Here is a 24722-nt window from a genome sequence, read left to right as displayed (position 1 = left end):
CTCCCTTACCCCAGGGGAGATAAGTTTGGGTGTGCCTGCTGCCTTTGTGTCCAGAAGAGAGAGATGGCTTGAGAGATCCGTAGCCACCCCTCACTCAATTCCTCTAGCCACCACCAGTGGGGGATGGTCCTCCCTCACTAAAGGAACTTTCCACAGGTAGATGGTCACTCCCATCCATCCCCTATAAAAGTACCTACCAGCCTCCTTCTTGAGGAGATTGGTACCTCAGAGTCACGTGCTTTGTGCCTTTCTCCCCAAGAGAAGTCCAAGGATTTCTCTTGGTTTCCCTTCCCTTCCCTTCCCTTGCCCCTAAATAAACTACCATCTTATTCTAACTGCTTTTGTGTGCAAGAGGGTGTAATTCTTTAAAGAGGAATTCCTAAGAACCCCAACCCCTACCCCTAACCCAAACCTGTACCCCATTTTCCCCCCATAACACTTTGCCCCTATCACAATCTATTTTTTAGTATACCGATTCATGCACATGTCATACAAGGCTATGCACGACCTCATAACATTGTGGACATAGCACCCCCTCTAAAACCTCTAATCCTTTTCTTTTTCTTTTCTTTTTTTTGTTTTTAGTGAGGCAATTGGGGGTTAAGTGACTTGTCCAGGGTCACCCAGCTAGTAAGTGTTAAGTGTCTGAGGCCGGATTTGAACTCAGGTCCTCCTGAATCCAGGGCCAGTGCTCTGACTCCAGGGCCAGTGCACTATCCACTGTGCCACCTACCTGCCCCTAGTGTACCCAGTTTTAAGAAAAGGATTAGAGGGGCAGCTAGATGGCACAGTGGATAGAGCACCGGCCCTGGATTCAGGAGGACCTGAGTTCAAATCCAGCCTCAGACACTTAACACTTACTAGCTGGGTGACCCTGGGCAAAGTCACTTAACCCCAATTGCCTCACTAAAAAACAAACAAACAAACAAAAAAACTGGGTACATTAGAACTTGCCTATTCAAACACCCTAACACAGGTCCTCATCATCTCACACCAAGAATATTGTAATAGCCTGCTGATCGGTCTCCATGCCTGAAGTCTCTCCTCCACTCAATTGCCAAGGTGATTTGCCTAAAGTACAGGTTTGACCATCTCTCTCTCTCTCTCACACACACACACACACACACACACACACACACACACGCACATCCCATAAACTCCAGTGATTTCCTGTTACCTCCAGGATCAAATATAAATCCTCTTTCTTAGACTTTAGTCCACCTACCCTTCAGTCAAGTGCCTTCCCTCTGTATGAAACAACCAGGAAATACCCTCTATATCTCCACCTCCTGGCTTCCCTAGCTTCCTTCAAGTCCCAGATAAAATCTCATGTCCTGTAAGAGGCCTTTCTTGTTGTTGTTGGGTTTTTTGTTTTTGCAGGGCAATGAGGGTTAAATGACTTGCCCAGGGTCACACAGCTAGTAAGTGTCAAATGTCTGAGGCCGGATTTAAACTCAGGTCCTCTTGAATCCAGGGCCAGTGCTCTATCCACTGTGCCATCTAGCTGCCCTTTATTTTTAGTTTTATTTATTTTTTATTTCAATCATTTTTTTAAATCATCAACAAATGATAAACAGCAGATTCTTCTTTTCTCTACATCTTTCAGTCAATGGCTTGACAGCAAAGATGTCATCTACTATAGTAGGCCAGAAATTTTCTTGACAGCCCCTCTGAGTTCCCTAAGTTCCCTGACTCCTTGACTTCCTGCTCCCATGCAACCTGATTGGCCCCAGTTTCCCTGATGCAGCAATCTGGTCTGGGGGCATAAAAAAATCCCAGCTGCATATTAGTGGGTGCCACTCAGACTTGGTGGTTGCCTAAAACCATCCAAGTCATCCTATCTTGAATAACCATACCTTGATGACATAGTAACCAGACTCCTTTCCATATTGGGGATAAACAGAGATGAGGGGAGGGGAGTCCAGAGAAGATAATAGTTTCCTCATCTGTAAAGCAGGAATGATGATAATAGCATTTATCTACCAAAGTTGCTGTGAGGATCAAATAAGATAATGTTATTAAAGTGGTTAGCATAGAGTTTAACTGTATATCCTTGCTGTGTTGGAACAAAGTAAACTTTTGTTAATGTCTCACAAGTGCCTCGTTTCATTCCAGTGTCCAATCTGAATTAAGAGAGGGCTGGGGTTTGAGCATCTTCAGTAGCTACTGTGGAATATCCCTTGCAAAAATTCTAATTGCTCTCTTCTAATACTCTTATCAGGGAATGCCTTTGATGTAGACACAAATTATTCTCATAAAAATTTTTATATATGTTATGGAGAAAATAGAATGGGGGTTTGGAGTAGGAGTTTGGGGTTTGGGATAGGGGTTGGGGTGCTTAGGAATTCCTCTTTAAAGAATTATACCCTCTTGCACACAAAACCAGTAGAATAAGATAATAGTTTATTTAGGGGCTGGGGAAAGGAAACCAAGAGAGAAATCCTTGGACTTCTTCTCATGGGGAGAAGGCATAGCACAGAAGCATGGCTCTAAGATACCAATCTACTTGAGCAGGAGACAGGCAGATACTTTTATAGAGGACTGATGGGGGTGATCATCTGACTGTGAAAGGTTCCCTTATTGGGGGAGGACCATCCCCAACTGGTGGTGGCTGGAGGAGCTGGGTGAGGGGTGGCTGTGGATCTTTCAAGCCATCTCTCTCCTCCTCTTGGCACAAAGGCAGCAGCCACACCTAGTCTTATCTCCCCTGGGGTGGGGGAGACTGGAATGAAGGGTGGTGGTCCTGGAGCTAACTCAGTCCAGAGCCGATGCCACTTATCTCTAGGTGTGTCTGTCCTTTGGTTTAGTTTCTCAAGGAGAAGGTTCTTTGATGTACCCCAGAGAACTTCTGGGGTGCTAGGCCCATAACAATAAATAGGGGGGAAGGCATATAGGTTGATAACTATTGTTGTCTCAGACTTTTGGACCAATAAAACCCTAATGGGGCCTCTGGATAAGAAGCAGGAGTACAGCTAGAGTTCAAATACAGGAATTTGAGGTTCGGATCTGCCTTTTCTATTTGAGGCTGTACTTCCAAACAGTTGGAACAGTGGGGTTAAGTCAGGGAGTACAGCTGATTGGAGTGGAGCAGTGAAAACTGAGATAACATTCTGACACCCCACAAAGAGACCTGGCTAAGAGTAGGAACTTAATGAATACTTATTGATTAGGGATTGACAATGACAATAATAGCTAGCATTTATGTCGCTGTTCCAGGCACTGTGCTAAACAATTTACAAACATTATCTCATTTGATTCTCACAACTACCTTGGTAGATAGGTGCTATTATTCTTATTCCCATTTTATAGATGAAGAAACTGAGGCAAACAGTTGAAATGACTTGGCTAGAGGCACATAGTGTCTGAGGCTAGATTTGAAAAAAAAAAAAAAGAACTGCTATAAATATTTTTCCCAACAATTTTTACTAAATAATGAATTCTTATCCCCAAAACTTAAATCTTTACATTTGTCAAACATAGGGTTACTATAATCATTTACTACTGTGTATTATGTTTACTCTATTGCACTGATCTACCATTCTACTTCTTAGCCAGTACCAAATAGTTTTGGTAATTGCTGACTTATTATAAAGATCTTATGATTAAGATCTGATACTACCAAACTTCCTTCCTTTACATTAAAAAAAAATTCTTGACCTTTTATTCTTCCAAATGAATTTTTTAATTATTTTCCTAACTCAATAAAATAAAATTTTGGTAATATAATTGGAATGGCATTGAATAGATTAGTTAGGTAAAATTGTCATTTTTATTATATTGGACTTGCCTACCCATGAACAATTAATACTTCTATATTTAAATCTGATTTTATTTGTATAAGGAGCATTTTATAATTATGTTCATGTAGTTCCTGAGTCCATTTTGGCAGGCATATTCCCAGGTATTTTATACTATCTACAGTTACTTTAAATGGGATATCTCTTTTTTGTTTTGTTTTGTGGGTTTTTGGTTTTTTGGATTTTTTTTGCGGGGCAATGAGGGGTAAGTGACTTGCCCAGGGTCACACAGCTAGTGTCAAGTGTCTGAAGCCAGATTTGAACTCAGGTCCTCCTGAATCCAGGGTCGGTGTTTTATCCACTGTGCCATCTAGCTGCCTCCTAATTGGGATATCCCTTACTTAATATCTTCTTGCAGGATTTTGTTGATGATACATAAAAATGCTGATAAGAAGCAGGAGTACAGCTAGAGTTCAAATGTGGGTTTATTTTATATCCTACTACTTTGCTAAAATTATGAAACCTTCAAGTTCTAAGAACTTGCCAAATCCTTTTCTTTTTCACTCTCATGCTTTGCTGCCTGGGAGAAGAGGTGAGGAGAAAGAGGAGTCTATTCGGCAGAATAGATTGCTATATGGAAGTCTACCAGATTGTTTCAACAAATCTCAGAGCCATTAAGAGGGAATTGTAGAATCATGAATGAAGGGGTCATGAATGAAAAGGAAGGAATCCAAACACAGGATGAAGGCTCAGAGAACAGATTAGAGGAATTTCCTGTTTTTGACAATTATGGGGCCAACGGATGGGACATAGATTCCAAATCCACGTTGAAAGAAAACACAGCTTATTGGATAAAGAGTAGGCCAAAAAGAAAAGAAAAAAAGAATAGGCCTGAGAATCAAGAAGACCAAAATTCAATCTTTTCCTCCTCCACATATAGGCTTTGTGACCCTTTGCTAGCTGTATAGCTAGTAACCCCTCACTGTCCCCAAACAACTTTCTAAAAGTTAACAAAGAAGATTCCCTACATGGATGAAATCAGAGATGCAATTCTTTTAAAAAATTATACTTGGGGCAGCTAGGTGGCGGAGTGGATAAAGCACCGGCCCTGGATTCAGGAGTACCTGAGTTCAAATCCAACCTCAGACACTTGACACTTACTAGCTGTGTGACCCCGGGCAAGTCACTTAACCCCCGTTGCCCCGCAAAAAAAAAAAAATTATATTTATTGACATCTTTCAAACCTGTGGGTTAGGGATACGCCCCTCGAATGTAGCCACAAGAGGAAGGAGGGAGGGACAGTAGAGAGAAAGGGAATAGGGAAAAGACTACTTGGGTAGTATAGTCAGAGCACCTTCTGGTGGCCAAATAATATACTATGCACCCGGGGAACTCTAATTAATTAATCATAGAATTGCCTGCTGTCTATGTGACAGTAGAAAGCAGAATGATCTAGGTGTGCTCGCGTCAGTATAGTCCTGAATGCACAACTACCCCATCTCTAGAATCTACCTCCCACACCAATTGTTATATGATTAATTTATATTATAGTATTTACTGAGACTTTGTGCACAAAGGAGTCAGTCAGTCAACACACATTTATTAAGTATCTACTCTGTGTCAGGCACTGTGCTAACATACTGGAGATACAAAGAAAGGCAAAAGGCAATTCCTGCTCTTAAGGAACTGACAGTCTAACTAGGGAAACAACATGCAAATAATTAAACAGGCTATGTACAGGATAAGTGGAACATAATCAACAGAGAGAAGACAAAGCATTATTGCGGATCAAGATAGGCTTCTTATAGAAAGTAATAGACAGGGCAGCTAGGTGGCACAATGGATAAAGCACCAGCCCTGGATTCAGGAGTATCTGAGTTCAAATCTGGCCTCAGACACTTGACACATACTAGCTGTGTGAGCCCGGGCAAGTCATGTAACCCCCATTGCCCCGCCAAAAAAGAAAGAAAGTAATAGACACAAGTATTTGTTGAATTGGTTACTGAACAATTATGCCTTGGGCAAGTAACAGGATTTTGAGTTAGAGTTATTTCAATTGATCATGCAGTTCTCATATATGTATATCTGTGTGTATGTATATATATATGTATATACACAAAGAGATATATGTATGCATATATATATACACAAACATACATATATATACATATTTGTGTTTTTATGCCTAGACATGTACAGTTAATACATTTGTTATTTAGTCTTTTCAACTGTGTGACTCTTTGTGACCCCATTTGGGGTTTTCTTAGCAAAGATACTGGAGTGGTTTGCCATTTCTTTCTCTAGCTTATTTTACAGATAAGGAAACTGAGGCAAACGGGGTTAAGTGACCTGCCCAGGGTCACACAGCTAATAAGTGTCTGAAGCTAGATTTGAATTCAGGAAGACAAGTATTCCTGACTTAAGGCTCAGTGCTCTTTCCACTGTATCACCTAGCTGTCCTTCAGCTAATACCTGCTCCAACTCTTTGCTGCAACAAAAATGCTGCTATATGGGGCAGCTAGGTGACGCAGTGGATAGAGCACCGGCCCTGGATTCAGGAGTACCTGAGTTCAGATCCGGCCTCAGACACTTAACACTTACTAACTGTGTGACCCTGGGCAAGTCACTTAACCCCAATTGCCTCACTAAAAAAAAAAAAAAGAAATACAGTTAGTGTTCAACACCCTCAATTTAACAGCACCTTATATTACAAACATATACCAATGGGAGGAAATCTGTGAAGCAGAGTTGGTCAGCATGTTGGAGAGCATTTGAGTGAGGATGAAATGGAAGAAAAACAGCAGCAATATTGTGGTGGGAATATACTGCAGATCAGAAGGAGCAAAAAAAGAAAAAGATAATGTCCAGTAACTGAGTCCAATCCTGGCAGTGAACCACAATGGAGTGGATATCTGCTGGACCTCAAAGCCCAGCAGGTGATCAACTAATGACTTGTCCTAATGATCATTTCATTCCTCAAAAAGCAGAGGAAGTGATGAGGGAAATAGTTTTTTTCTGGGTCTGATTCTGATGAATAAGGGAAAACTTATGAAGTAGAAATAATAAAAACCTTGAAACAAGCCACTCCATTGTGTGCCAGTCAAGAGGAAGAAAGAGTACACCTTCTCATCTGATCTAGATGACCAGGAAACTCATTAGCCACCTTTGATTTTTATAAAAAAAAAAGATCAGGGCAGCTAGGTGGCACAGTGGATAAAGTACTGGCCCTGGATTCAGGAGGATCTGAGTTCAAATCCAGCCTCAAACACTTGATATTTATTAGCTGTATGACCCTGGGCAAGTCACTTAACCTTCATTGCCCTGAAAAAAAAAAGAGATCAGTGTAAAAAATTTAAATAAAACAATAATAACAATGAAACTATAAATTATTAAATTATAATGATCAGGAAGATTAGCCCTCAAGAAGAGTTAAGAAGAAAATTCATGTCCTTCCCTGCTTTTCAGAGAACTTAGCACAGTGCCTGGCACATAGTAGGCATTATATAAGAACATATTCCTTTTCCCCCTCTTTGCAGAGGTGGGGGACTACATACTACATACAGAATACTGCACACATTGTTAGATCCAACTGATTTTTTGGTTGGTTTTGCTAAACTAGCTGCTGCTAATCCCAGAGGCCAATGTGAGGCACTCTGCCCTCTCCACTAAAGGAATCCTTTCAGCTTTGGACTCATGCCTGCTCACACAAAGTTCAGTCCCAAAGGAAACTGATCTCTCTTTAGATCTTTACACCCTCATCCCTGGGGGGGGAGGGGAGATTTTCTTAAAGCTTAGGTTCTGGCTTATGTCTAAGTCTACCCAAAGACATGAGGAGAAAGGTATGCAACAAATAATATAAATCAGGTATAGGACAGCTATTTATTTCCTCTACATAAAAGAAATGCTTAAGGCTATTACAAATACACAGGGACAAAAGACTTAAAAGAGGATATAGTAATTTATAAATACTGTTTTACTCTCCCAAGAGATTGAAACTTAAATCCATTCAAAACACGAAGCATTTTACAGAATTGCTCAATCAACATTTCATACTTCATTTCTGCTCTGCAAGTTGTCAGTCACCCTCTCCATGTCTATGCCTTTTGGCAGACCACCATATAGACCACCAAATGTCCAAATTGACTGAATCCCCTTATGCCCTCAGACACCTCCTTAATGAAAGATAGGCAGGAAAATTTCACAATATAATAAAACATAGGTACGTTGCTCAAGGCAAGGTAAAGTTAACATTTTGTTCCACTAAAACAGAACAAAAGGGAGCAGCTAGGTAGTGCAGTGGATAAAGCACTGGCCCTGGATTCAGGAGGACCTGAGTTCAAATCCAGCCTCAGACACTTGACACTTACTAGCTGGGTGACCCTGGGCAAGTCACTTAACCCCCATTGCCCTGCAAAAAAACCCCAAGAAACCAGAACAATAGTCATTTAAATTTTGGGCACACTCTTAGAGAATCAGTTTTCTAAAACTATCCAAACCCTCTATGACTACTCCCTTCAAGGGTTCCTTCCATCATTCCTTATGGGGAAAATGTAAAGTAATGATCTTAACTGGAGAGGAGGTAATACTTGTTCTAAAACTGGTAACCACTCAATCAATTTTCCTTGGATCTTAGTTTTCTTTCTTGATCTTTTACAGACTTCCCTAAAAGAAAGACATTAATACAGGGGTTTTCTTTGGGGGGGGGGGTGTTGTTTTTTTGCAGGGCAATTGGGGTTAAGTGACTTGCCCAGGGTCACACAGCTAGTAAGTGTTAAGTGTCTGAGGTCAAATTTGAACTGAGGTCCTCCTGAATCCAGGGCCAGTGCTCTATCCACTGAGCCACCTAGCTTCCCCAATACAGGTTTTTAAAGCTACTATGTTATGCTATTGATTCATATTGAAATTGCAATTTGCTAAAAAAAAAAAAAGATCTTCATATGATTTGGTGTTTATCCATACCTCCTCAATTATTTATTTTGGACCATTGATGTTTTTAACCTAAGTTTAGGATTTTACATTTATCATCACTAAATTTCATCTCATTAATTTTAAACCATCATTCCAGCCTCCTGACATCCTTTTGCGTACCAGTTCTGTTATCCAACATGTTAGTCACCTTCCCAGCTTTATCATCTACAAATTTGAAAAAGCACACCATTTTTGTCTTCATCTAAGTTATTAATAAAAATGTTGAGCAGAACAAACTCAAAGAGAAATTCCCTGGAACACACTACTAGTGATTTTACTCTAAATTGACATCCATTAATCACCACTTTTTAGGTCTAGTCATTCAAACTCTCAGGTAATTATTTTGGCTGTTTTTGCTGAACCAACAGTTACTAGGCCAGAGGGACGGAGGGACTGTTCCCTTTCTCTCTCCACTAAAGAAATAATCCTTGGAATTCATGCATACTTAGACTATGTTTAGTCTTGGCAAATCTTGAATCCACCTGACAGTATACTCATCTAGCCCACCTCACCCCCTCTCCTCTCTCTCTCTGTCTCTCTCTCTCTCTCTCTCTGTCTCTCTCTCTCTCTCTCTCTCTCTGTCTCTCTGTCTCTCTCTGTCTCTGTCTCTCTCTCTGTCTCTCTCCCTCTCTCTCTTTCTCTTTCTCTCTCTCTCTCTCACTCTCAATCTCTTTCTCTCTCCCACAAAGTTATCATGACAAACTTTGTCGAAAGTCTTGATGATATCCAGAGAGATCATGGTATGCCAGTCTAGTAATCTTGTCAAAAAAAAAAAGAGGAAACGAGATCATCATTTTTTCAACGAACTCCTATTGATCCTTGATGATCACCACTTCCTTTTCTAATTGTTTGTGTAGAAGGGGTTAGATTGAAATATACCTCGTGGAGTGCTAAACCTGTGCTCTGGCCATTTGAAGGGGAAACAATTCAGTGCCAAAGGACCTGGGCATAAAGAAATCCCCTTTGAGCTGGAAGCTCTGGTGACTCCATGGACCCTTAAAAGGGAGTGACCAGCCCTCAGTTTATCTCTCTTCCTCTCATTTGTTGATCTTGCCAGGACTATTCAAGCCTATCCCTGGAGGAGTCAAGGGAGAAGGCCCATCAGATGCTGCCCATCAGAAGGGTTAGCCAAGAATGAAAAGAAGGCTCTGTTTAGGCCCTGCTCTTTCCATATCAGCACCATGGTCATTTTTATAGCTCTGACTTCTTAGCACGGGAATCAGCCAAACATATAAGCTTCTCAGTGTGGCAACTAGATAGAGTTCTACTACACCTCTTGCCATCATTAAAAAGGTCTAGCCAGGATTCCAGAGCTCCGGACACAATTGTCATTCTTTCTGTCTCTGCCCTTGGCATCCCCCTTGGCATCTTCACATTCTGGCTATCCTAATCTTTATCTCCCCACCCCTGTAAGATTCCTCCTGCTCTCTTTCTTGCTTTAAACTTGCAAACTTCTGGGGCAGCTAGGTGGCACAGTGGATAAAGCACTAGCCCTGGATTCAGGAGAACCTTAGTTCAAATCCGGCCTCAGACACTTTGACACTTACTAACTGTGTGACCCTGGGCAAGTCACTTAACCTTCATTGCCCCCCAAAAAAACCAAACTTGTCATACTTCTAATTATTGTTGTTGTTTAGTTTTGTCCAGCTCTTCAAGACCTGTGAACCATTCTGCCCTTGGGGTTTTCTAGGCAGATTCTGGAATAGTTTGCCATTTCCTTCTCCAGTGGATCAAGCCAAATCGACTAAGTAGCTTGCCCAGGATCACACAGATAGTACGTGTATGAGCCTGGATTTCAACTCAGGTCTTCCTGACTCCAGGCCTAAAGTTCTATCCACTGAGCCACCTTGTTGCCTTCTCTACCTCTAGTGAAGCTACCTAACTGAAGTGTGCACTGGCTGACATTGTTATTTTATGGAACTCACCCAACAGCTTCTGGGAGATACAGTCCAAAGTTCCTCCAAGCATTCTGGGAACATAGTCTGTCCCCATGGGCATTACATCTGTAATGAAATATTATTTTGCCATTAAAAATGACATGTATGGGGGCAGCTAGGTGGCGCAGTGGATAGAGCACCAGCCCTGGATTCGGGAGGACCTGAGTTCAAATCCAACCTCAGACACTTGACACTTACTAGCTGTGTGACCCTGGGCAAGTCACTTAACCCCAATTGCCTCACCAAAAAACAAAAACAAAAACCCAAGAGGGAATATAGAAGAGACCAGTCCCATTTTAGGTTGCTGAAGGAAAAAACTCTTAGTAGACATAAAAGGAACCAGCAGTCTCTATCATGTCCCTGAATTATTGCCAAATGTATTACTTGTCAATACAGCTCTCATTTGCAAAGGAATTTCTTTAATATAAATGCTGATATAATTAAGCTACATGAAGTTTCATAATTATTTTTATATTGCATACATTTGCATGCATTGCATATATTTAAAATACTTTGACTTTATAGGACAAAGCATTAAAGAAAGACAGACGTTACGGTATATTAGAAAGAACACTAGATTTGAATTTAGAAGATATGTATTCAAATGTATTCATTCCCTGACTGTGTGGCCTCTGCCAAGACATTGTACTCCTTTGAAACACTCCAGGATATGAAAAATGTTCTGGTTACATATTGTTGTGGAAGCAAAGAATGGGAAGTGAAAAAAAGGTGCCTATCCATTGGGAAATACCTGCACAAATTGTGAATATGGTAGAATATTGTGAACTGAAAGAAATGGAAAAAAAGGAGGGATTCAGGGAAATCTGAGAACAGTTGTGTGATTTTTCACACCATTTCCAAATGATCAGAATGAGGAGACAAATTTATATAATAGTTAAAATAAAATAAAAATTAAAAACAAACCCAACAGATAAAACCCTGTAAGATTAAATGGACTAGGGGCAGCTAGGTGGCACAGTGGATAGAGCACCGGCCCTGGAGTCAGGAGTACCTGAGTTCAAATCCGGCCTCAGACACTTAACACTTACTAGCTGTGTGACCCTGGGCAAGTCACTTAACCCCAATTGCCTCACTAAAAAAAAAAAAAAATTTAAAAAAAAATTTTTTTTTAAAAGATTAAATGGACTGACAGCTAGGTGGCGCAGTGGATAAAGCACTGGCCCTAGATTCAGGAGAACCTGAGTTCAAATCCAACCTCAGACACTTGACACTTACTAGCTGTGTGACCCTGGGCAAGTCACTTAACCCCCCTTGCCCCACAAAAAAAAAAAAAAAAGATTAAATGGACTGAAGGCAGAGCCTTCTGAGAAATGTGACTTCAGAACCTCCTTAGCGATAGCAGTGTTAGGGGGGCAGCTAGGTGGCACAGAGGATAAAGTACCAGCACTGGATTCAAGAGGACCTGAGTTCAAATCCGGCCTCAGACACTTGACATTTACTAGCTGTGGGACCCTGGGCAAGTCACTTAACCCTCATTGCCCCACAATAAATAAATTAATTAATTTAAAAGGGAAGACCTTTAGATGGAAAAATAGATATTTTCATCTTACCAAGGGTAAGAGGCCTGAATTCCTTAATTACATATGTAACACCAATAAGACAATGAATGTGCTTCCAAGACATAAAATTCACAACTTTGTCCCTAGCTACTCGTCTCCATAAAATTCCCCAAAGACTATGGGAAATTAAAATGATTGAACTGAAACTAACCACTACTAAACTCCTGCCCATTCTTTCCCCTCCTGGAATCTGGGTGTGTTTATAGGCTTCTGGTGTTAGGAAATATGCCTTTGTCATATCATTTGAGTAAATGCCTTTGCTAAATACTGAGAGTACTGTTTATTAATGTTAAAGAGAAGCATACTGGGGGGTGGTTAGGTGGTACAGTGGATAAGCACTGGCCCTGGATTCAGGAGTACCTGAGTTCGAATCTGGCCTCAGACACTTGACACTTACTAGCTATGTGACCCTGGGCAAGTCACTTAACCCCCATTGCCCTGCCAAAAAAAAAAAAAGAGAAGCATACTGATGGGGACTTGTGATCTAGTGTGACCAACCAACTAGCAGAGATGTGAATTGGTCTAGTGAGCTTTGAGAGAATATTACACCAATTCTAGGTGCACATTGCTCCAGACTTGAAATGTCTTTGATGCACTGGAAGGCTTCTAACTAGTTTAAGCTATTTTTTCTAGGCAATCCCTTTCCCAGTCTTGCAAGCTTCTCCTGGCTATCTTTTTATTTTTTTTATTTCTTTTTCATTTTTCTCACACCCTCCCTTCCCTCCCCCCTCCTGAGGCCAGCAAGCAATTTGATATAGGTTATACATTACTATCATGTTAAACATATTTCCACATTAATCAGGACAAAAGGGAAAAAACCTCAAGAAAGAATAAACAAGAACAATAACAAAAAAGCAACAACAAAAGTGAAAATAGTATGCTTCAGTCTGCATTCTGACTCCATAGTTCTTTTTCTCAATGTGGAGAACATTTTCCACCATAAGTCTTTTGGCATTGTCTTGGATCATTGTATTGCTGAGAAGAGTTAAGTCTAACACAACTGATCATCACAAAATGTTGTTGATACTGTGTACAATGTTCTCTTGGTTTGGCTCATTTCACTCAGCATCAATTAATGTAAGTCTTTGCAGGTTTTTCTGAAATACATCTGGTTATCATTTCTTACATCTCCTCACTATCTTCTTGAAAAATCTAGGACTGAATGAAATCACTGTAGTTCCTCCTGGGATTTCTCAATTCTTATTTGGTCAGCAGCTCTTTGAAAGTCTTTGCTGGAGTCTATGTATTGAGAGATATGCTTCTTTGAAACTAATCACAATTCTGAAAGTTAGTAATAGCTAACATTTATATAGCACTTACTATGTGACAGGCATTATGCTAAGTGCTACCTCATTTGTTCTTCATAACAACTGGGAGAAGTAGGTACTATTCTTACTCCCATTTTATAGATAAAGAAACTGAGGCAAAAAGTTAAATAGCTTACTCAAGGTCTCACAGATCTTCCTGATTCCAGGCCCAGCACTCTATCTACTGAGCAACCTAGCTGCCAATTCAAAGCTTCTGCATATGTTGTTACAAGTACCTTATATGAATCAGGCCATTGTACTACTAGTAAATTAGGATACAGAAACCAGATTGAAAGAATTGTTGTATGTGGCTAATATGGAAATATGTTTTGCATGATTTTACATGTATAATTGATATTACATTGCTTGCCTTCTCAATGCATGTGGGAGGTGTGAGAGGAAGGAAGAGAATTTGGAACTTAAAAACTTTTTTAAATGAATGTAAAAAAAATAATAAATGTAAAAAACATTCAAAAATAAACTGCTCTATATATTTTTAAAAGTTACTGCTCTCGGGGGCAGCTAGGTGGTGCAGTGGATAGAGCACCGGCCCTGGAGTCAGGAGGACCTGAGTTCAAATCCAACCTCAGACACTTAACACTTACTAGCTGTGTGACCCTGGGCAAATCACTTAACCCCAATTGCCTCACTTAAAAAAAAAAAAGTTACTGCTCTCTAGTAGCTAATTTCCTTAATAAGGAAGACAATATATACATATATTTTGTTGTTTTTCAATCATGTCTGACTCTTCATGACCCCATTTAGGATTTTCTTGACAAAGATCCTGGAGTGGTTTGCTCATTTTACAGATAAGGAAACTGAGGCAAACAGGGTTAAGTGACTTGCCCAGGGTCACACAACTAGCTAAGTGTCATATATTCAAAATAAACACAAGTTAATTTTGAGGGGGAAGGTACTAGCATCTGGGGAGGTAATGAAACACTTCAAATAAAAGCAGTTGAGCTGAGTTTCAAAGGAAGACTTAGGTATTCTAAAAGGCAAAGTCTAGCGAGTGTTCATTTCAGGTAGGAGGAAAGCCACTGTGGAGTGTCCTATGTGAGGAATAGCAAGAAGACTGACTCATAAAGTGTAAAGGGGAGCAATATAGAGTGTCCCAAAAATCTTAGTGCTGTTTTAAGCTATTAAAGGTCAAAGATCTTGGATTTTAAACTTTAAAAGCATAAGTGACATAAAACTATCCAGGCAGCTAGGTGGCACAATGGATAAAGCACCACCCCTGGATTCGGGAGGACCTGGGTTCAAATCCAGCCTCAGACACTTGACACTTACTAGCTGTGTGACTCTGGGCAAGTCACTTAACCCTAATTGCCTCACCAAAAAAAATTTTTTTAAATAATTTTTAAAAAACTATCCAAAGACTTTTGTAATATACTGTATATTAAAGTTAGAATTTGACAGGGGGAGGGGAGGGACAAGTTGTGTAGAGCCTTAAATACTAAACAGATATCATGGTAACCTGAGACACCATAAAATAGTCTTTAAAGTCTTTTTTAAAATATACAATCCCAGGGGCAGCTAGATGGCGCAGTGGTTAAAGCACCGGCCCTGGATTCAGGAGTACCTGAGTTCAAATCTGGCCTTAGACACTTGACACTTACTAGCTGTGTGACCCTGGGCAAGTCACTTAATCCCCATTGCCTGAAAAAAATAAAATAAAATATACAATCCCTGGGGGCAGCTAGGTGGTGCAGTGGATAAAGCACTGGCCCTGGATTCAGGAGGACCTGAGTTCAAATCCAAACTCATACACTTGACACTTACTAGCTATGTGACCCTGGGCAAGTCACTTAACCCCCATTGCCCCCCCCCAAAAAAAACTACAATCCCTTCAGCCTGGGGGTCCTAAGAATCCTGGTGGAATAAATCTAAGGAGTATCGTTGGTTTTTTCTTCTTATCCCTAGGACCACTAGGGACATAGATGTTCACCCTGCCCACAGAGGTAACGAAGCTAATCATTCCCGGTGAGCTCCTGTGACATGGTTTCAGTCACTGACCTTCTTGACCCCTGAATATGAGTCTGCTCATTCCAGCAGAAGTAGTAATTCAACAGCATCCTAGAGTACAGCCTTCAAGGTCCAGGTGAGGTCAGATCCTTCCTGACTCTGGTCACCAACGTCTGGCAAAGTAACAAGGAAATCCGACTGAGAATGCTAGATCTGGAATGGTCTCCCTCCTCCCCTATGCCTCTGGAGTTGCCTTGGATCACAGCCCAGGGGGCCACCTTCTCCATGAGGCCTTTCATGATACACACCCATTTTCCGTGTTCTTCCAACTGAAATAAATTGGTATTTACTCTATGTGCATTTTGTATAGGTCCATCTCTATATGTACTGTGTCCTCCATCTCTCTCTGTCTTTCCTCCCACCCCCTGCAGAAAACACTTCCTTGAAGCCAAGGAGTGTTTTCTTTCTGGTCTTTACAATTGTACCTGTGTGAGAAATGATTCATTTGGACCCCTACTCCATTCCAAATTATTATTATTTTTTTTTTTTTGCAGGGCAATGGGGGTTAAGTGACTTGCCCAAGGTCACACAGCTTAGTAAGTGTCAAGTGTCTGAGACCGGATTTGAACTCAGGTCCTCCTGAATCCAGGGCTGGTGCTTTTATGCACTGTGCCACCTAGCTTCCCCCACTCCATTCCAATCAGTATTAATCAGTTCAGTGTGATCCCCAAAGGGGTAATGATTATCAGCAGTAATTAGTACTTTATTCCTCTAGTAATACACATTTAGTCAGTCATCCAACAACAGTTCTGGAATAAACTTGTACAAATACATATTTTAGGGGCAGCTAGGTGGCCCAGTGGATAAAGCACCCGCAGTGGATAAAGCACCGGCCCTGGATTCAGGAGTTCCTGAGTTCAAATCCGGCCTCAGACACTTGACACTTACTAGCTGTGTGACCCTGGGCAAGTCACAACCCCCATTGCCCCGCAAAAATTAAAAAAAAAAATTTTTTTTAAACCAAATACATATTTTACATAAATCATTTAGGGATGATTAGATAAGACAGGTTCTTAGAGTTGACCTCCAACTTTAATCCAATGTTTGGATTTGTGCAACCACAAGAATGACGATAAAGACATCTTCATCCTGTTTTGCTCAAATTCTATGTCCCAGTCTAACATGGGTGGGAAACTAGGGTGTGTTATGGAAAGTCCCCCTCTATACTACCTTTTCCACCTCCTCTCGCTCAACATGAGCAGGAACCCATCCATCTTACAATCAATGAATAAGCAGAGATATCCTGTGCTTTGCCCAACCCATGACCCCCACCCTGGTGATAAACCATTTTTTTGGCTAAGACATTATTTTTGACCCTCAAAAATAAGGTCTACCAACCAATGGGATTTTTTATTTTACATTACCTGTCCTGGGTGTCTGGGTATCAAACTCTATAAAAACAAGGTCCTGGGGAAAGGAGGCATCTCAGATTGTGAGGAAGATCTGAGGTATATTTCATTAGACGGGGCTGCCCTTTAATAAAGTGCTATTGGCTTAGAGCTCTATCTCAGTGGTTTTTCTTGCAGATCAGACAATTTGGGATGCTGCATCTGGCATATAGAAAATGCTCAAATTGTATCACATTGCCTAGACAGCACTCTGGTGATGTCATTGATCCTCTTCCAAGAACAAAGGATGAACAATAACATCGTTAACAACAACAACAACAACAAGAAGGGTTCTGCATGAGGTCGCTACACAGAGAAAAGGACTTCCAGAGGAAGTGTTGAGTTAAACCTTTGTCATACATCTTTCTTATGCGTTGTCTCACTACTATGATGGTCTAAGTTTAAGTTTATTCTTCACATGGATGTCGTGTGTATTTGTGGGAAGCAGTCAATCAGGTTTTGGGGAGAACATTTTATATTAACTGAATTTACTATGTTATTTGAGCAAATACCTTTGGTAAAAACTAATTGAGGGCAGCTAGGTGGCGCAGTGGATAGAGCACCGGCCCTGGAGTCAGGAGTACCTGAGTTCAAATCTGGCCTCAGACACTTAATACTTACTAGCTGTGTGACCCTGGGCAAGTCACTTAACTCCAATTGCCTCACTAAAAAAAAAAAAAAAAAAAAAACCTAATTGAGACTATCTGATGACTGTCAATGGGGACTACAGCATTTGGAACTCAGGACCTACAGGAGGAGAAGCACAGTCTCTGAGAATTATCTCTAGAACCCTAAGAGTAGTAGTAGTAGCTGCCCTCTGGGAACCCAACCTGCCAATTCAAGCAGAAGTTGAAGCATGCTACTGTTTCTCCTCATCATCATCCTCCTCTTCCTCTTCCTCCTCTTTCTGCTTCTTCTCTCACCTCATGCGGTTCCTCTCTCCACTTGGAGCACCATATCCTTACATGCGGATGCTCTGTCCATAGGAATATAATTTTGGTCACATATTTTGTAAGATATTTGGGGATTTGAGGGCTTGATTTTAAAATCTTTATTTATTTATTATTTTATTTCCAAAAACCTGGGACAATTTACTTTTTATCTTGTGCAGGTTTCATTTGATTTATTGAAATAGAGGTCTGAAAAAACAGGCTTTTAAAAAGTCCATTGTGAGGGGGCAGCTAGGTGGCGCAGTGGATAAAGCACCAGCCCTGTATTCAGGAGGACCTGAGTTCAAATCCAGCCTCAGACACTCGTCACTCACTAGCTGTGTGACCCTGGGCAAGTCACTTAACCCTCATTGCACTATAAGGAAAAAAAATAAATGAATGAGGTTTTTTTTTTAAGTAAAAATTAAAAGCCCATTGTGTTTCAAATAGAGTTACTTGACTATACCTTTAAATCCAAATCACTCTGACTTTAATCGAATGGCCAATAATAGCTCCCAGCCCAAAGCTCTATGGTTCGTTGTTTAGGTTCTGATGGCTTAAAATGAGTGTAGATAGCAATCGTTTTCTGTTCTGCACAGAGACTTTGAGGGGCTTCGACTCCCGCATCGATATTTTTGTGATGATAAATTAGGCGATCTTTTGTGTCAATCCTTACCTAGCCCTTAGTTATTAAATGGCTGTTCCCTCAGACAAACTGAGTCCTGGGAAAGACCTTAAGTTAGAAAGGGCAAGGTCATCGACGGTACTGTGGGCCATCTCCAGTGTCTTGACTTTTGTCATCCCATGACTCTGGAAGAGCTAGTGAGGCCAATGACTTTGCACAGCTCTGCCTCACTTCAATCCAATTCCTGCACAAGTTGAGACATCACCCTCATGATATCATTGGTCCTCTTTGAGAACAAAGGATGAACAACAATAACAATGGTTGTATTGCCTACAATCAAATAGACTAACTTTTGCTTTGTTTCACAACTCTCTTTGATTGCTTGCCTTTCATCATCTCTATCAATTGTGAACATCTGGAAAGCTAATCCTGCAACCCAAAAAAACATCGTAAGCATTTGATTAAGTCTAACCGCTTTCAGTAAATCTTCTAACCCATGTGTGTAGTTGGAACCTTTCTCACTCTCCTCTTGTGATGACATTAGTGTGTGGGACAATTATGGATTTGAGTCAGATTAAACTCTAAGGATGGAGTATGAAAGATACCTAGCCTCCCCCAGAATAGCTAGCCTCTCGCTTTGCCTAAAAGTTAATTGCTTGTTAAATTCTCACTGTCTACTTTAAGTTTTATTGTTGAGATAATGGACTTGGGACAGTTCTGTAAACTTTGGGGATGGGGTCTGGGAGATATCCAGTCCCCCAGTAAGTTTTATTACTTGTCACAGTTCTATTAATTAGCACTATTTACTTTACTTCTGCTTAGTTCCCACATGCCAGCTACACCTTAGATTATGGCCTGTAATAAAAAACTCCCCTCTCACATGTCAGAACCCCAGTCCCTGTCATGATTAATTGCAGTCAGATAAGGGAGCGATTTCTGCCTCCCTCTTTCTTTGACATTCCTCTGACTTGTACCCCTTCCCCTTCTCTCCTTTGTTCTTGAACATGTCTCCATACATGGATCACGAGCTGGGCACACACCTTGGGTGAGACAGGATTGGATGTTAGATTGTGAGCTCATCCACCCTAGGTCTATATGGGGACAGTCCTTTTCAAGATTACTAAAAATCCTAAAAGATTGGGCATATCTTTGTAAGACTTCAATGTGTAATTGAGTTTTGCCCATCCTCATGAGGATGTAATAAATCTGTCTCCGCTTGACTTGGCGGTCTCCTCGAGTTATTTGGGTCAACTGAGGCAGTTTGTCCCAAACATTAGGAATTTGTTCTGGACTTCCCATATTCCCAAAGTAAATTATTCAGTTCCCTTAAGCATTCATGTACTATAATGAGGTAACAAACCATATGTAAGCCCTCTGAGGCTCATTAACAGTCATCTTCATTTTTCTGACCCTTACCATTCTTTTTATATCTTAGTAGAACATTCTGGCTAAGGACCAAATTTTTCCTCCCCTTCTAAGGCCACAGTTTCTCCTAAGAATAATTAAATCTCTATTTTTTCTTAATTTTCTGCCTTTTCACTTTGTGAATTAATGTGCCTTTTCAGTGGTTTGACAGAAAGGTTGTATTGTCAGACAATTTGAATATGTTGCAGGGGACTGGCTGATGATAACCTGGTATTTATGAGTGTACCCAGCACAATAAGCCATGAGGACTTCAGAACAAAATTGGGTGAAAGACTTTCCTTTCTACTTATTACCAATCTTTTTGATCATCTTCCAAGACAGAATTGGGTACATACAAAGGTTCTCACAGAGGTAGCCATGTCTTTTTCTCCCTTGACTGTGTTTATAAGAGGAAGCAATAACTGCCTTAAGACTCTAGGCAGGGGCAGCTAGGTGGCACAGTGGATAAAGCACAGGCCCTGGATTCAGAAGGACCTGAGTTGAAATCTGGCCTCAGACACTTGACAGTTACTAGCTGTGTGACCTTGGGCAAGTCACTTAACCCTCATTGCCCTGCAAAACAAAAAAACAAAAAAGACTCTAGGCAGGAAGAATTCTAGTAGTCTACTCTCCCCACGTGGAAGAACATGAAGCCAGGAGCATACAGCCTTTCTATTGCTTCTGTTCCTTTCACCTCTAGTATCCCGCTCTAGGTGAAGGAGTATTAGAGGAGAATGGGCTTCAATCTTGTGAGCTTTGAAAGGTTGGCAGAACACAGTAGTCCAGGAACTGAAATCTTTGCCAAAATTTGCAGGCAGCCAAACCCTGGTGACCTCAAGTGATTTGCTTAATCCATCCCAGCAATAAGATAGATAACAAGTTTCTGCAAACAGAGGAACAACCTTGCCCACCAGTCACAGCACATTTGGAAGTAAACTTGGTGGTGTGAATGCTTTGCAGTAACCACTTTGAGTTGGAGCCCACTCTCTTCAGAGAGCAAGATAGCATAGTGCCCCCACTTTGTGAAGGATATATTTGTACTTGTATATATGCTATATCTTCCCAGGAAATACCCCTCTTGTGAAATCTAATTCATGGCAATTGATTAAATGATATTGGGGCATTAAATGATAGAATCAATGAAATTGAGGAGATTATTAACTGCCACTGTTTATTGAAGAGATAACTTGATGATTGATACTTAGGAAAACACACCAGAATGGGAACTCAAGTCAAAAACATTAGAAAAAAGTAACTCAAACCCTTAGATCTGTAAGGTCTAAAATTCTAGCTGTGATGTCTAAAATCTAATGAGTGGTCGCCTTAAATTAGAAAACGTACAGCACCAATCTTTGGACATTAAGTATTTATTAAAGTATATTAGGGGTTAGTAAAGAGAAACACATGGATAAAGTATGAGATTTGTCTACTCTCCCTATTCTGCCTGTTCCTGCCACCTCTGCTGCCAAGCCACCATCCAGAAACCAACAGACCTCTCTCCTAAGCGGCTTCTCCCAGAAGCCTCCTGTGAAACAGGAAACAGGGCCGTCCATACATACAGCTCCAAGCTAATTGGCTGGTAACTCTGATTGACAGGACCCACTGGTGGCAGACATAACTCCCTGATGACGATCTGACCTTCAAAACCCCAGAAAGGTTACTTCCGGATGCTGTCACACACGTTCTTTTCATGAAGGAGCTTCCCTGCAGTATCTTTCTCAACAGGTTGGTATCGCTCTAATTCTCACAGATCCCTGAGGAAGAGACTCTTGTCTTGCCTTAGGACCTTACTTGCTACTGGGAACAGGTTGGGGGGGGGAGATAAGTACTGCCAAAGCTCTGAACCTGGGACATAACAAGGATCCTCCAAATCATGGGGAAATCCTTGGAGCCCAGGGCTACATATGCATTACATTTTCTAGTACGATGGAATTTTCCAGCTGCAAGAATGAAATCCATATCATCCTAAGAGAAAATGTTATCAAAAGAAAAGAAAAAAACACAGGTCTTTCAGTGCTGCATTTGTTATAATTGAGAAAATGTGTCTAAGTTTCCAGAATCACTCACAATTCTGAATCTGAAGGTATTCTTCTCCCATTATTCCAAAATTCCTATTCCTCTGTGGCTTTTTGCTACTCGAATAAGCAAAGTGGATGTGACTTTTTCCTCTCTCTTTCAAGCTTCCAGACATCCTTCATGGCCCTCCTCAGGCCACAGTTCAGGTGAAGATGAGCCTAGAGCTCGCCAATATGTCTCCTAATTTGGAGTGAGCAAAACCATCAGAATGCTCTTCAGTTCCCCAGGGACTGCTGTTCTACTCTCCCTTGTCCTTTCTATATACCTCTTTGTTTTGTTTTGGGGGGCAGGGCAATGGGGGTTAAGTGACTTGCCCAGGGTCACACAGCTAGTAAGTGTCAAGAGTCTGAGGATTTGAACTCAGGTCCTCCTGAATTGAGGATGGGTGCTTTATCCACTGCACCATCTAGCTGCCCCTCTCCTTTCATTTTTATCCCTTAGGTCTTAACCTAAGGCCCCACCTATCCTCTGTAACAAATAATACTTATTCTATCCATTGGAGGTAGAGAGGAAGTGAAAAGATTCCAGCACCCTCTGCATTTTATTTGATTGCTTGCTTTTTTGCTGAGATGGTTATTACATTTGTAATCAAGCACTATTTAAAACAACAACAACCAGACTAATCCTTCAGATAGGGTTAATATCTGTGATTTTCCATCCAGTAGTGGGAAAAGAAAAATAACAAACTTGGAAGAGGATTAGCTTTAAAAAAGGAGTATGGGAGGGCAGCTAGGTGGCGCAGTGGGTAGAGCACCGGCCCTGGATTCAGGAGGACCTGAGTTCAAATCCGGCCTCAGACACTTAACACTTACTAGCTGTGTGACTCTGGGCAAGTCACTTAACCCCAATTGCCTCACAAAAAAAAAAAAAAAAAAAAAGGAGTATGGGGACAGCTAGGTGGCACAGTGGATAAAGCACAGACCCTGGATTCAGGAGGACCTGAGTTCAAATCCAACCTCAGAGGGGCAGCTAGGTGGTGCAGTGGATAGAGTACTGGCCCTGCATTCAGGAAGATCTGAGTTCAAATCTGGACTCAGACACTTGACACTAGCTGTGTGACCCTGGGCAAGTCGCTTAACCCTCATTGCCCCGCAAAAATTTTTAAAAAGAAAAAGAAAAAGGGAGTATCAAAGGGAGCTGTCTCTGTGGGAGAGACATATATACTGTTCCTGAGAGTGTCTATGTGAATACAGAAGAAGGCCTTTGAATAGCAATATCAATAATATCCTGCTTCCTGTAGGGGCCAAATTTAATATGTGGAGAGTTAATTGGGTGGCTTCCCATAATATTGGGGTTCAAAAAATAATGAGGGACTTCTAGGTCCAAAGTTTCTGTTATGGGCCCAGGGCACCCCAGAAGTTCTCTGGGGCACATCAAAGAATCTTCTCCTTGAGAAACTAAACCAGAGGCCAGACATGCCTAGAGAGATAAGTGGAACCAGATCTGACTGAGCTAGCTCCAGGACCCCCACCCTTCATTCTAGTCTCCCTCAACCCTGGGGTGATAAGATTAGGTGTGGCTGCTTCCTTTGTGTCCTAAGATGGCTTGAGAGATCTGCAGCCACCCCTCAACCAATTTTCCCAGCCACCACCAGTGGAGGATGGTCCTCCCTCACTACTGGAACTTTCTAGTCAGATGGTCAATTCCATGAGTCCTCTATAAAAGTACCTGCCAGTCTCCTGCTCAAGGAGATTGGTATCTCAGAGCCACTCTCTCTGTGCCAGGCCTTTCTCCCCATGAGAAGTCCAAGGACTTCTTTCATGGTTTCCCTTCCCTTCCCCTTCCTCTAAATAAATGACTATCTTATCCTAACTGCTTTTGTGTGCAAGAGGGTGTAATTCTTTAAAGAGGAATTCCTAAGGACCCCAAACCCCTACCCCTACCCAAACCCCTAACCCCATTTTCCACATGACATTTTCCTCCCCTCCAAACTGCCTTTTTAAATTATTTCTCCCAGACCAATAAGAAAGGAGATTAACAGCCTCTTTTCCACAAACAAATCAGGTTTTATTAATGGGAATAAAATACACAGCAAAGGTAAAATTAATTAAGCCAATGGCAAGAGAATAGGGAAAGAGGAAAATGGATAAGCTCCCTGGCTCTAGCAAAGGCTAACACAATCCCCAAACTTGCATCCAGCTCAGCTAATTCAAAGAGCTGGACTTGTTTTTATTAACTCACCACCTGGGGTCCATAGTTTTCAATAGGAAACAGCTGTGCTGCCTCTCAGCCGTCTCCTCCCAGAAGCTCACCAACAGGAAAAGACAAGCTCCCCTCAGTGAGCGTTCCCTTTCTACTTTTACTCTCCCTCCCCCAAAAGGGAGGTCCTTCAAGCTGGATGTTGGAGAGTTCCCCTGCTGACATCAGCAGCATACCTCACTCAGGGCAGGCCAGGTGTGGCCCATATCCAATCATCCCTAGCTGGTTTCCCAAACAGTACTAGATCATTCAGGTGGGACCCCTGGGCATCTGTCAAATTCCAATATTTTATCACATTCCTTTGAACTTTTCTGTCCTGACATCCAGGTTGAAGCCAGAGATGGCAATAGAGAACAGTGTACCAGTGGGATCAACAGAGAGTGGATGACTGGTGGAAACAACAAGGTGGGTGTGGGAAAATGTTGGTTCCTCTCAGCTGATTGATTAGATTTGTCTGGGAAAATACCTACAGGTGCCTGGGGAGTGGATTCAGATTCAGCTGGGAGAAAAGAAGCAGGTACTCAAATGCTAATATCCACAAATGGGT

At 41.3% G+C, this 24722-nt stretch overlaps 1 long non-coding RNA gene across 1 annotated transcript in view; it reads right to left on the bottom strand.

Moving 5' to 3' along the window:
• Positions 1-10629: 10629 nt before the first annotated feature.
• The window catches only part of LOC122727453, a 69598-nt gene continuing 55505 nt past the window's right edge, over positions 10630-24722 (bottom strand). Inside the window, exons 2-3 of the long non-coding RNA XR_006353146.1 lie at positions 15546-15667; positions 10630-10708 (exon numbers count right to left, since the gene is read on the bottom strand). This is a non-coding gene — a long non-coding RNA (uncharacterized LOC122727453). The remainder of the gene's footprint in view (positions 10709-15545; positions 15668-24722) is intronic.

The sequence above is a fragment of the Dromiciops gliroides genome, chromosome 5, assembly GCF_019393635.1.
Source record: "Dromiciops gliroides isolate mDroGli1 chromosome 5, mDroGli1.pri, whole genome shotgun sequence".
NCBI lineage: Eukaryota > Metazoa > Chordata > Mammalia > Microbiotheria > Microbiotheriidae > Dromiciops > Dromiciops gliroides.
The sequence above is the reverse complement of the archived record's forward strand: the minus strand, read 5'-3'. Positions and strand labels throughout refer to the sequence as shown.